Consider the following 12,750-nt stretch of genomic DNA (forward strand, 5'->3'; position numbering starts at 1 on the left):
ACTCTCCAGAGAGCTCCCCAGTCTCCATCTGCGATGGGTGATCCTAATTTTCTTCAGGAAGTTCTCCTGAGCCCTGCGTGTGGCGCTTTGGCCTTTGTGCCCATGGAGGCCCCCTGCGGCCCCTCCCTCCAGGCCCTGCCCAGCCCGGTGCACGAACCCTGTTTACCGATTCCCAGGCCTAGGGCAGCCACTGCCAGTGTGAGGCTTGCAAATTAGGGTAGGGGGTCAAAAGGAAGCCCCTGTTGACCATTTCTGTGAGCATTCTATACTCATTTCCACAAGGAGCATTTATAACCTCGTATAATCGCTAAAACATTTATTGCAACTTCAGGGAATTCGGGAAGATAGACCAACCGCAGCTGTAAGATTAAAACGCAGCCAGTGACCAGCGGAGCTTCCTCCACGCACACGCGGTCCAATCCCCATGACTTCATGTTTTGTGAAGATGCAAAGCGAGTTCATGCCGGCGCCTTTCTGAATCAGAGATCCCTTTAGAAACCATGAAAGCTGCAGACCCCTCCCGGGAAAACGCACACACCTTCCTGGAGCCCGCCCCTCCCCAACAGGCCCTCCGAGGATCACGTGGTGGGGAGGCGCTGGCACAGAGTGGTTGACAGGCGGGAGAGCCCAGTTCAAGGCGCCGGCATCAGGCTGCAGCTGCCTCACTCCCCTCCACTTCCTGCCCCTTCCCGGCCTTGGTCCAGCCCCATCTCCTAGTCCCAGGCCACAGGGAGCTGGGTCACCTCCCAGGGGCAGGGGCTGGCTGGGCGTGGGGGGAGACCTCTCCCCCTGAGAAGTCAGGCGGGGAGGGGTGGCCGGGGTGGGCGGAGGGGCCCAGTCCTCTATCGGTCCCCCAGGGGCCCTGCACGCAGAAGAGCCAATAAACATGCCAGGTGGATCAGCGGTGACACTGAGAGGGAACGCAACCCCCCATCGAAACAGCAGCCCCCCAACCTCTATCAAAACAGCAGCCCCCAACCTCTATCAAAACAGCAGCCCCCAACCTCTATCAAAACAGCAGCCCCCAGACCCCATCAAAACAGCAGCCCCCCAACCCCCTATCAAAACAGCAGCCTCCCAACCCCTATCAAAACAGCAGCCCCCAACCCCCTATCAAAACAGCAGCCCCCCTAAGCCCCCATCAAGACAGCAGCCTCCCAACCCCACATCAAAACAGCAGCCCCCCAGACCCCATCAAAACAGCAGCCCCCAACCACCTATCAAAACAGCAGCCCCCCAACCCCTATCAAAACAGCAGCCCCCCAACCCCCTATCAAAACAGCAGCCTCCCAACCACCTATCAAAACAGCAGCCTCCCAACCCCCTATCAAAACAGCAGCCCGCAAACCCCTATCAAAACTGCAGCTCCCAACCCCCTATGAAAACAGCAGTCCCCCAACCCTATCAAAACAGCAGCCCCCCAACCCCCTATCAAAACAGCAGCCCCCCAAACCCCCATCAAAACAGCAGCCCCCCAAACCCCTATCAAAACAGCAGCCCCCCAAACCCCTATCAAAACAGCAGCCCCCAACCCCGTATCAAAATAGCAGCCTCCCAACCCCTATCAAAACAGCAGCCCCCCAAACCCCCATCAAGACAACAGCCCCCCCAAAACCCTTATCAAAACAGCAGCCCCGCCACTGCCCGGGAGGGACAGGCTTCTCACCTCCCTCGGCTCCGTTTACGTAACCGAAACCGCAGAATAAAGGGCTCCTCAGATCCTCGGGCGCTGCTCCCAGGGGTGCGGGAAGGTGTCCCGGCAGCGCCTCTCCATCGCTACAGGCCCGCGGACGGTAGCCAAGGCTCGGGGCAGCTGGAGGCTCTGCGGGGGGCGGTCTGACAGCCCCACCTGCCAGGACGCCGTGGTGTCAGGACCCCGAGACCCGCTCATTCTGGGCCGTTTCTGTGGCCAGGGATCTCTCAAAACCTGCTGCGGGCAGTGACTTCATTCCAGCCCTCCACGCCCTAATTTCCCACGCCTCACACCGGCGGCGGCCCCCTAGGCCTGGGACTAGGGAAGCGGTTCGAGTCCCGGGCTGGGGAGGGCCTGGAGGGAAGGGCTGCAGGGGCGTCCGTGGCCGCGAAGAAAGGCCAAAGCGCCAGGCGCAGGGCCCGGAGACGGTGACAGACCTGTCCCTGGCGCGGCCGACGGTGACCCCCGCTCGCGGCCTTTGTGAAGCCTCCCCGTCGCCTCCTGGCACCGAGCCCGCAGCGCCGAACTCCAGGCATCCCAATCCGGGGGCTCAGACACGCGCAGGGCGGCCCGGGAAGGGGGCTCGGGGGAGCGCGGGGGGCAGGGGCTGCGGCGCAGGTGGCTGCTGGGGCTGACGGGCCCAGTCTCCGCCCCCGGGTGCCCCCCGCGCCGCGCCCGCGGGACCGAGCCCCGCGCCCGCTTACCTTGGAGACGCAGCGACTGCAGCGGAGGCGCCTCCGCGACTCGGCCGCGCGCGACCCGGTGCTCAGCGGAGCTCTCCAGCCACCGCCCCGCGCCCGCCCGTCCCGCCCAGCACCGCCCAGCCCCGCCCAGCCCGGTCCCGGGCCCGCCCCCAGCCCCCAGCGTCCGGCGCCCGCCCAGCGTCCCGCCCCGCGCGCTCATTGGCAGCCCCGCCCCCGCCGCCCCACCCGGCCCGGGGAACGCGCGGGGCGCACCCAGGCCTCTGCCTTACAAGGCCGACTCTGCTCAGGCCCCGCGGACCGCCGGGTATCCGCTCAGCGCAGGGCGCGGCCGACCCGCGGGTCGTGGGAACCGCTGGGCAGGTGGCGGCGGGGCCCCTCACCTGGCTCTGGGGCCACCCTGGGGACGACCGGACCCCGATCTCTGCGCCCCGCAGGACGCGCGTTGACGGTGCGGCAGGGGATGGATGAGCGCGGCCGCGGCCTCCTGGGGTGGGGTGGGTTGGCGGCGGGGGGCTCGAGGACGGTGCGGGGCGACCCCCGACCGCGCCCAGTACTTTAAGGAGGCGCAGACGGTGCAGGGAAGCTGCAGGGCCGGGCTGTGAGGGTGCTACGACCCCAAGGCGGGGCGCACCCTGGGGACTGGGCGCCCAGCTGGGGGCAGCGCGGCCGGGGGTCGACCTGAGCAGGGAGACGGGTCCGTGCCGGGCGCCCAGCGCAGCTGCTCGGGACTGGGCTACCCTTCACGCAGGAGTGGAGGAGCAGAGCGCGCACCCCTGTCCCCGGCCTCAGCCTCCGTTCTCCCTGCAGGTCGCCCGTGTGCAGCGCCACCATCCCGGCCGCTCTTCCAATCTCGCCTTTCTCCGGGCACCTGCCGCCCCTCCCCCCGTCCCCAGACAGGCTTTGCGGAGGGGGCTCATTCCGCCCGGGGCTGCCCGGCCCTCCGCAGGAGTTGGCTCCCCACAAGGTTCTGGGGCCGAGATGACAGGGCGGTTCTGTGGTGCTGGGTGCTGGGACTTGAGGGGCACAGGGGCACCTGCCCTGGAGGAGGCCGAGGCGCAGCCCCCCAGGAGGAAGGGGTGCCTCTGGTGACTTCCAGCTGGACTCTTCCAGCTGGACTCTAGTGCAGCTGAGCTCCTCCCCCAGCCCCGGCTCTGTCCCTGCACCAGGTGTCCAGCAGGCCCTGGAATCCGCAAAGGCAGAAGGGGAAGTTGGGGTGCTGGGTGCTGGGCAGGGGGTGCCGAGGCCTCACAGCCCGGCGGCTTGGCCCCCACCCACCCCACGGTGGTCCCGCGCCCCACACTTCCTCTCCTCTCCTGTGGTTTCTCCTTCCACTCTGCTGCCCAGAGATGGGCTTCTGTCTAATTCTCCTGAGAAATTCCACACTCGCAGCTGGGAAGTCGGGAGACCCCCGAAGCTGTGCGGCGGCCACGCTGCGGCTCCTGCTTCCCTCCTGCTCGGGTGCCGGCTCGGCTGCCTTCTCGTCCCACGGAGCCCGGAGTGCCTCCCCCTCGGGTAGATCCTACTAACAGTATCAAAGAAATAATGAAGTAATCTCTCCTTGGTGTGTTCTTACCGTCCTAATAGGCACAAGGAGACTCTTCAGTGCATTTTTCAAAAGCTGTACAAACTCTCTTGACATAAATGCAGTGAGTTTACAATAAAATCGCGGTGGGAGGTAACGTCAGGCTTCAGAGGCAGACATGGTCCTGGAGCCTTTGGGAGGAGAGGAGAGGCAGCGGGCGCGGGGCGGCGTCCAGGGGGCTGAGCGAGGTCTCGGCAGGAGGACAGAGCTGAGCCTTGGGCTGCCCTGGCCCCTGCGCAGGACACACAGTGACCGGGGCTGGGGTGGGCACCCTGGTTCTACCGTCGGGAGTTGGCGTGTTCATGGAGTCTGTTTCCTTGTCTGTGGGTGAAATTTTGGCTTGGGGTCACGGGTGTGTTATTTCCCAGCGACAGTCGGTTCAGTCAGCACTTAGAAAATCACCAGAAACAGGGGCACAGGATCTTGCTCAGCAGGGAGAGGTGGATTCTGATTCGGAACTCCAGGCTCTTCACCTGGCCATGGCTGCCTGTCCAGTGGCCCTTCCTGGCCCCCAGCTCTTGCTCCACTGCCAGACCTGGACAGCCTCCATTAACCCTGCAATTACTGAAAACCGACTCACAGCCAATGATGTGATCCACGCCAAGTGTCCCGTTATAAGATGTTTCCTGGGGATCCTTAGAAAATCACTACAAATGGGTTGAACAACAGGGCTTTCCTCTTACGGCTTAGGAGGCCAGAAGTCCGACATCAAGGCCTGTGCGCTCCGGAGCTTCCCACCTCTTCCAGCTTCTGTGGCTCCAGGCGGTCCTGGGTGGTGGCCTCATGGCTCCACCTCTGCCCCTGTCCTCACGGGGCCTCCTCCCCCGAGTCGGTGTCTGTCTCCTCCTTTGGGTATCGGGACACCTGTCACTGGATTTAAGGGCTGCCAGGAGAAGCTGGGATAATCTCAAAATCTTTAATGGAATTACATCTACAAAGATCCTATTTTAAAGTAAGGTCTTACTCTGAGGTTCTGGGTCGATGTGAATTTCTTGGGTGGGGGTCACTACCACCCCAGCACCAACGCTTTTCCCAGCTCCACCTGTGTTACCGTGTCAGTGACCAGGAGCGTTCCCCGGGACACCTGCCTGCCTGCAGCTGTTTCCACGGCTTTCTGCACAGGTTCTGCGTCCGCAGTTGGGAGCACCAGGCCAGGCAGCTGTCACATAGGAGGAGGACAGCTCTCCGGGACAAGCCCCTGCTGCCCGGCACCGGCGCCCACCCCTGCCTGGGTTTGGGGTTGGGTTTTGTGGGCAGAGGTTCAGGCTGACAGTGGAGGTTGGGAAGGGCAGACACAGCATGGTGGGTAGCACTGGAAGCCCTGGGTGGAAGGGATGGCGGGAGACGCTGGGCCATCTGGGTCTGCAGTGGGAGACCAGGACAGGAGCCCAGGTCCATTGGGAGGCCCCATGCTGAAGACGGAGGCACGGGGAGCGGGAGGAGCAATGGACTCACGGGGACAGCAGCAGACATGAAAAGGCCTCCGAGGCCAAGTGTGAGGGTGCCGGGTCCCAGCACTGAGGTGGGGCTGCTCCCACCAGGCCTGCAGCTGGACCTGTCAGGTGTCCACCCACCCCTGGCAGCTGAATGTCCTTTGATGGTCTGTGGGCTGAGCAGCTTCTTTGGGCCCCGTGGGGGTGTGTCCCACAGCAGGTGAGCAGTCAGGGCCCCTTGAGAACCCTAACCAGCTCCTGTGTGGGCCCTGGGCTGGGGACAAGCTACAGCCTTGGTGCATGAGGTCAGAGGGGGTGGTCAGTGAAGTAACGACGTGCCTGCCTGGGTGTGGGGCCTGGGAAGCCTCATGGGGGTGTTGAAGCAGCTCCCACGGGTCCTTGGCAGCTTAGGTAAAATGTCTGCCAGGATGTGTGTGTGCACGTGTGTGTGTGAGAGTGTGAGAGTGTGTGCACATGCATGCGTTTGTGCATTCCTATGTGTGAATGTGCACCTGTATGTGTGAGTATGCATGCCGGTGTATGTATGTTGGTATGTGTTCAGCTGTGTATGTTCAGCTGTGTGTGTGTCTATTTGTGTGTCTCTGTGTTTGTATGAGTGTGTCTGCATGTGCCTGTGTCTCTGTGTGTGCATGTGTGTTTGCACCTGTATGTCCACGTGCCTGTGTCTGTGTGTTTGCATGTGTGTGCATGTGTCTGTGTGCCTGCGTGTGCCTGTGTTTGCATGGGCCTGTGTGTCTTTGTGTGCATGTGTGTGTGTTTGCACCTGTGTGTGTGCACGTGCCTGTGTGTGTTTGGGCTGTGATTGCATCTGGTTATTCTGGGGGTGGAATTGCTGTGGAACATGGAATTAAAGTGCAGGTTCCGGGTCTTGCTGCCAGGGAGTGACTCTGGCCCCCCTATCACACGCCTGTGACCCAGAGAACGGCAGGTGAGACTTGCGGCTTCACTGTTGCCACAGGTCAGGGGCTGATGAGGAGGGGAAGCCAAATGGGGGGTGTTCAGCCCTAGGCTGAGCTGCTTGGAGCACATTCTTAATACGCCAGCCATCGCTACCTCAGTTCCACAGCCAATGTTAGGGAAGAAAGATGCGGGGACACGGCAACAGGACAGCGTGCTGGGAAGAAAAGATGTGGACAGGAGCCCATGCCTGGCAGAGACACGGAGGACCAGAGAGAGGATGGCGTCACAGAGCGGAGGGCCGCAGAGAAGGGAGGCACTTGTGTCTGCAGTGGAGAGGACACACCCCTCTGGCAAGGGCAGGGGCTGAGGCCCTGGGTGTGGCTGTCAGAGGCAGTGGGCAATGAGCTCTGTAAAGCCGAGACGGCTCCAAGCAGACCACAAGGAGCCTGGTCAGCTTCTGTCCCTGTAACTGTTTTCCCCACTGCCAGAAGTGGCTTCACTTGAGTAGATGCCCTGCACTCAGCCCAGGACTAGATGGATTCACAGCCAGATTCTCCCAAACATATGAAGAACTAATACCAATCCTTCTGAAACTATTCCAAGAAATCGAAGAGGGGGGATATCCCTCTAACTCATTCTATGAGGCCAGTATCACCCTCGGACCAAAACCAGACAAAGGCGCAACGAAAAAAGAAAACTCCAGATCAATATCCCTGTGAATATAGACGCAAAAATCCTCAACGAAATACCAGAAAATAGAACCCAACAGCACATCAAAAGGATAATACACCCTGATCAGGTGGGATTTATCCCAGGGATGCAAATCAATAAATGTGACGTATCACATGAACAGAATTAAGGATAAAAACCATATGATCATTAAATAGATGCAGAAAAAGCATTTGATTAAATTCAGCCTCTCTTCATGATAAAAATTCTCAACAAATTAGGCATAGAAGGAACATGCATCAACATAATAAAAGCCTCATATGACAAATCCACAGCCAACATCAGAATTAAGGGGGAAAAGTTGAAAGTATTCCAAGAACTGGTATAAGACATGGATGCCCACTTTCACCACTCTTATTCAACACAGTACTGAAAGTCCTGGCCAGAGCAATCAGGCAAGAGAAAGAAATAAAGAGAACGCACATTGGAGAAGAAGGAGCCCAAACTATCCCTTTCTGTTGGTGAAATGATATTCTACATAGAAAACCCTGAAGACTTGTATCACTGCTGGTAAAGACATACCTGAGACTGGGTAATTTATAAACAAAATGAGGTTTCATGGACTCACAGTTCCACATGGCTGGGGAGGCCTCACAGTCATGGTGGATGGCAAAAGGCAGATCATACATGGCAGCAGGGAGGAGAGAGGGTGAAAGCCAAGTGAAAGGGGTTTCCCCTTATAAAACCGTCAGGTCTCGTGAGACTTATTCACTCCTATGAGAACAGGATGGTGAAAACTGCCCCTATGATTCAATTGTCTCCTAGCTGGTCCCTCCCACAACACACGGGAATTATGGGAGCTACAATTCAAGATGAGATTTGGGTGCGGACACAGCCAAACCGTATTACGACTCCACCAAAAAACTCTTAGATTTGATAAATTCAGTAGCATTTAAGGACACAAAATTAATGTACAAAAATCAATAGCATTCTTATATACCAATAACAATCTGGCCAAGAACCAAATCAGGAAGGCAATCTCATTTATTATAGCTACAAAAAATTACCTAGATATGTATTTAACCAAGGAAGTGAAAGATATTTATAAGGAGAACTACAAAACACTGATGAAAGAAATCATACATGACAAATAGAAAAGCACCCCATGCTCATGGATTGGAAGAATCACTACTGTTAAAAATTATCATACTGTACAAAGCAATCTACAGACCCAACACACTCTCTATCAAATTAGAAAAAAAAATCCTAAAATTCACATGGAACCCAAAAAGAGCCCAACTAGCCAAAGCAATCCAAAGCTAAAAGAACAAAGTTGCAGGCATCATATTACCTGACTTCAAACTATACTACAAGGGTATGGTAACCAAAACAGCATGGTACTAGTACAAAAATACACATCTAGATTAATGGAACAGAATAGAGGACTCGGAAATAAAGACACAAAGTCAATAAAAATATACACTGAGGAAATGACACCCTTTTCAATAAATGGTGCTGGGAAAAGTGGATTGGCATATGCAGAAGAATGAAACTGGACAAATACCTCTCACCATATACAAAAGTTAACTCAAGAGGGATTGAAGACCTAAACATAAGACCAAAAACTATAAAAATCCTAGAAGAAAACTTAGGAAAAATTCTTCTGGACATTGGCCTAGGCAAAGAATTTATGAACAAGTCCTCAAGAGCAATTGCAACAAAAACAAAAATAGACAAATGGAACTTAAACTAGAAACCTTCTGCACAGCAAAAGAAACTATCAACAGGGTAAATAGACAACCTGCAGAATGGGAAAATATTTGCAAACTATGCATCTGACAAAGGGCTAATAGCCACAATCTACAAGGAACTCAAACCAAATAAGCCCATTAAAAGTGAGCAAAGGATATGAACAGCCATTTTTACAAAGAAGACACAAAAGTGGTCAAAAAACATGAAAAAATGCTCAACATCACCAATTATCAGAGAAAGGCAAATTAAAATCACAATGCGATACCATCTTAGACCAGTCAGAATGGCTATTATTAAAGTCTAAAAGTAAGAGATTTTAGTGAAGATGTGGAGAAAGGGGAATGCTGAAGTACTGTTGGGGGGAATGTAAATCAGTGTAATCTTTCTGGAAAACAGTACGGAGATTTCTCAAAGAACTAAAAATAGAACCACTATTTGGTTCAGCAACCCCACTACTCGGTATATACCCAAAGGGAAACAATTAATTATATCAAAAACCACCTGCACTTGTATGTTTATCACAATACTATTCACAACAGAAAAGAAAATGGATCAACCTAAGCGTCCATCAGTGGAGGGCTGGTTAAAGAAAATGTAGCATATATACACAAGGTAATACTACCCATCTGTAACAAAGAATGAAATCATATCTTTTGAGCAACATAGATAGAGGCCATTATCCTGAGTGAAATAACTCAGAAACAAAAAGTCAAATACCACATGTTCTCAAGTATAAGTGGGAGCTAAACAATGTGTACACATGGACATATGGAGTGGAATAGGATGACACTGGAAACTCCAATAGATGGGAGGGTGGAAGGGGGTGAGAGTTGAAAAATTACTTCTTCAGTACAATGTTCACTATTCAGGCGATGGGTACACTAAAAGCCCAGATGTCACCACTATGCAATATATGCATGGAAGAAATCTGCACTTCTACCCCTTACATCTATAAACATTTTAAAACTCTGTTCTTAAATAACTGCATCTCAGAATAAGATTTTATCTTATCTGCATCCCCGAATAAGGTTTACCTAGGTGTGGATTTCTTCTTTTTATTTATGCAGCTCATCATAAATCAACTCTTCATATACCTGTGGATTCATGTCTTTTGTCAGTTCTGTGAAATCCTCAGGAATATTTATAGGACTACAGAAATATCCAACACCAGAGAAGGCAACAATTTTTGACATCCAATCAGAAATATTAGGCACACAAACAAGTGGGAAAATAGGAGCCATAAGGAGGCAAATGAGTCTATTAAAACTGATCCAGAATGGACACAAGGGCATTAAACAATATCAAAACAATATTCCATGTATTGTAAAAGCTAATTTGAGGCACGGAAGATATAACAACACTCTGGATCACTGTTCTAGAGGTGAAAGCTACAATGTATAAAATGAGAACTGCACTGCATGGGATTAATGGCAGATTAGATATTAAAGAAGAAAAGATTATTCATTGTGAAACCATGGCAATATAAACTTTCCAAAATGAAACCAAAAGCAAAGAGGATTTAAAAAAATTTAAGCCAAATTATCTGTGATCTGTGGGACAACTTCAAGTGGCTTAATATATGTTTAATTGAAGTCCCTGAAGGAAAAAAGAAAACATGAGAAATGAGGGTAGTGCATTAAAAAAGATGTTTGGAAAAATAATGACAACATTTTTTTCCAAATTCGATGTAAACTATTAACCTACAGATGCAAGAAGTTCAATGTACCTCAAGCACAAGTACCACTGAAGAAAATTGCATCATGTCTCATTATAATCAAATCACTCAATCCCAGTGATAGAAATTTTAAAAGCAGACAGGAAAAATTGTCAGACAAAGTATGTAAAGGGGAACACTGGTCCATCCCATAGAAGTTATTTGAGACTTGTTGAGGCTGGTAAGCAGTGTTTTGGGCAATATTCCTTGTGTGCCTAAGGAGAATGCACATTTTCTGTTAATAAATGAGCTTGCAGTTCCACAGATATCCCATAATTCAAGCCTGTTAATGGTGTTGTCCAAATCTACGTTTTTATTATTTTAAAAATATGATTGACCTAACTGTAATTGAGAGTTGCATTGAAAACTTCCACAAGTCATAGTGAATTTTAAAAAATTATTCCCTGTGGGCTCTGTGTTTGCTTTATGCATTTTCCATCAATAAATACATCTTTTTTGAAGTCCCATTAGTGTAGGACTGTTGGTGGTAAACTTGGCTTTGATTTATCTGAAAATGTGATTAATTTGCTCTTTTTCCTAAAGATAGTGTTGCTGGGTACATAATTCCAGATCAAAAGTTTTTTTTTTTTCACACTTTGTATTATTTATCTATCTACTGTTCTTATGATTAATACATCTGCTGTCTAACAGCTTTTCTTCTGTGGATGATTTGTTGTTTCTTTCTGGTTTTTAAAGTTAAGATTTTCTTTTGTGTTCCACCTTACCCTACAATGTATTTAGGCCTGGATTTCTTATTTTTATTCGTGCAGCTTGTCATGAATTACTCCTCATATACCTGTGGATTCAGGTCTTTTGTCAGAAATTACCCAGGTTCAGGTATTTCTTTATAGCAATGCAAAAATGGGTTCATTCAGAAAATTGGCACTGAGGAGCAGGACATTGCTATAAAGATACCTGAAAATGTTGTAGCAGCTTTGGAACTGGGTAATGAGCAGAGGTTGGAAGACTTTAGAGGGCTCAGAAGAAGACAGAAAGATGAGAGAAAGTTTGGAACTTAGTGACTTATTAAGTGGTTGGAACCAAAATGCAGATAGAAATATGCACAATGAAGGCCAGGCTGACAAGATCTCAGATGGAAACGAGGAAGTTATTGGGAACTGGAGCAAAGGTCACCCTTGTGTGCCTTAGCAAAGAGCTTGGCTACATTGTATTTGTGTCCTAGTGATCTGTGGAAGTTTGAACTTAAGAATCATAACCTAGGGTATCTGGCAGAAGATATTTCTAAGCAGCTAAACATTCAAGATGTGGCATGGCTGCTTCCAACAACCTATGATCAGATAGGGGAGCAAATGAATGACTTAAAGTTGGAGTTTATACTAAAAGGAAGCAGGCTGTAAAAGTTTGGAAAATTTGCAGCTTAGCCATGTGGTAGAGAAAGAAAAAAATGTTTTCAGGAGAGGAATCCAAACAGGCTGCAGAACAACCACTTACTAGAGAGATTTGCATGGCTAAAAGGGAGCCAAGTGTTAATATCCAAGACAATGGGAAAAAGATCTTGAAGACATTTCAAAGATCTTCGCAGCAGCCCCTCCCATCACAGGCCCAGAGGCCTAGGAGAAAAGAATGGCTTAATGGGCCAGGACTAGGACCCTGATGCCCTGTGCAGCCTCGGGACACTTGTCCCTGTATCCCAACTTCTTCAGCTACAGTGGTGGTTCAACAGTCTCCAGGTACAGTGTGGACTGCTGCTCTAGAGGGTAAGCCTTGCTGGCTTCCAAGTGGTGTGAAATCTGCAGGAACACAGAACACAAGAGTGAAGGGGCATTGGCAGCTTCCCCCTAGATTACAGAGGATGTGTGGGAAAACCTGGGTGCCCAGGCAGAAGCCTGCTGCAGCAGCAGAGCCCTCACAGAGATACTCTATGAGGGCAATGCTGAGAAGAGATGTAGGGTTGGAGCCCCACACAGACTCCCCACCAGGGCACTACCTAGTGGAGCTGTCGGCAGAGGGCTTCTGCCCTCCAGACCCCAGAATGTTTGATCTACTGGCAGCTTGCAAACTCAGCCTGGAAAAGCCACAACTACTCAACTCTAACCCATGAGATTGGCTGCAGGGGCCACAACCTGCAAAGCCACAGGGCTGGAGTTGTACAAGGCCCTGGGAGCCCACGCCTCACACCAGTGTGCCTCATGGAGTCAGAGGAGATTATTTTGGAACTTTAAGGTTTAACGTCTGCCCTGCTGAGTTTCAGACTTGCTTGGGGCCTGTAGCCTCTTTCTTTTGGCCAATTTCTTCCTTTTGGAATAGGTATGTTTAGCCAG

The 12,750-nt window shown here is 51.7% G+C and overlaps 1 protein-coding gene across 2 annotated transcripts in view; it reads right to left on the reverse strand.

Annotated features, from left to right (window-relative positions):
- TPPP (tubulin polymerization promoting protein) overlaps positions 1 to 2,506 on the reverse strand; it is a 35,925-nt gene extending 33,419 nt beyond the window's left edge. The window contains exon 1 of one of the 2 annotated variants that reach the window (XM_016952884.4): positions 2,398 to 2,506. The gene's annotated coding sequence lies outside the window, so the exon portion shown is untranslated. Of the gene's footprint in view, positions 1 to 1,666; positions 1,752 to 2,397 lie in introns of those variants that run through there. The other variant, XM_003310610.7, reaches the window with a different exon arrangement.
- Between the last annotated feature and the right edge of the window lie 10,244 nt (positions 2,507 to 12,750).

The sequence above is a fragment of the Pan troglodytes genome, chromosome 4 (genome assembly GCF_028858775.2).
Source record: "Pan troglodytes isolate AG18354 chromosome 4, NHGRI_mPanTro3-v2.0_pri, whole genome shotgun sequence".
NCBI classification, from domain to species: domain Eukaryota; kingdom Metazoa; phylum Chordata; class Mammalia; order Primates; family Hominidae; genus Pan; species Pan troglodytes.